Here is a 1,397-nt window from a genome sequence, read left to right as displayed (position 1 = left end):
TTATAATTACTAGTTACTTCTTCAAAAAAGTAACTGAGTTAGTAACTGAGTTACAAGATTCTAAAAGTAATTAATTACTTGAAAAGTTGCTTATGTTACGGCCCTAGCTGGGCCTCCTGATACTGCCCTTGTCTGGGTGTGGTTTTTCTCTCGCCTCTTCCTCTCTTGCTACACCTCTCTGTCTCTCTCTCACTCTCCTCTCTCCCCAGGACACAGCTGCTCTTGATTAGCCTCGTTGGCCACCTGAATTTAGTCAGCAATCACTTCTGAGGCTATTTAAGCTGGGGATGAGCTGTGAGCAAGGTGGTTTTTTTCTGGTGTTCCCACATTGGGTGTCGAAGGTGTTGGGAGAGATCCTATAGTGTGGAAGCAGTGTGCAGTGTAACTGCTTCACGTGAGTAGTGTGGGCTTGTGGGCCTCGGCAGCAGTAAAGCTAGCTGCTGCTAGTGACAGGGTGAGCTTGTGGGCCCCTGGAAGTGCCTCCTCGTGGTGTGGAGTTTTTTGTTTGGTTGTTGTGTTCCGTGTTGTTGCAACCTTTTTCCTTTTTCCAAGTGTTATTGGTAAAACGGCGTTGCCGGCTCTTTATGTTAAGATTATCTATAATATAGACTATTTTATTTACTAAAAACACCTGTCTGTTTTCCTTTTCATTCTGTTTCCGGACCCATTTGTTACTGGTCCCCTCACTCGCACGCCTAGACCCCTTTGGGGGGGCGCGTAACAACTTAACTTTAAAAAAATATGTTTAAAATACACAAAAGGAATATAATCTTGACACAGTGAAGACTTCATATTTATGGTAGGTTCTGCAAATCACGTACTGAATTATTCTGAATTTATAAACCGCAAAACACTATTCTACTGAAACTGCCATCTGAAATGTCTTATAGAAGTTATAGTATATTATATATAAACGTACCTGTCCGCTTGTTAATTACATAATCACGTGGAGGCAAGGACCTCGCAGCACAAGCATACTCCCCATTGTAAGATTGTGCTGTACATTGTTATATATAGTGTATTTTTTTTATTAGTAAAAAACGACAAGAAGTCACAAGCAAAAGGAGAAGACACCATGGCACATGTTTAAACAAGGAAAGTTTATTTATCTAATAAAATAGACATAACATTATGACTATTCAAAGCACCATATCAGCCCGATATCATACAGTACTGTCACATGAAACAGAAGCTCTGCAGAGTGGCCAATCATAATGAAGCAGGTCATTATCTGTTCTTGATTCACGCTGTTCTTCATATTTCTAGCCACCAGATCTCGCTAAAGAGGACAGTTTTGAGAAGCTTCAGTACTTCGGAACGCTTCATTTGGCCATCACCAGTATTATATCTAAATCTTTCACTTTCCTGTTGCTAATAAAATTCGAATTCTTTGGTAA

The sequence above is a fragment of the Neolamprologus multifasciatus genome, chromosome 15, assembly GCF_963576455.1.
Source record: "Neolamprologus multifasciatus chromosome 15, fNeoMul1.2, whole genome shotgun sequence".
NCBI lineage: Eukaryota > Metazoa > Chordata > Actinopteri > Cichliformes > Cichlidae > Neolamprologus > Neolamprologus multifasciatus.
Note: the sequence above shows the minus strand (reverse complement) of the source record.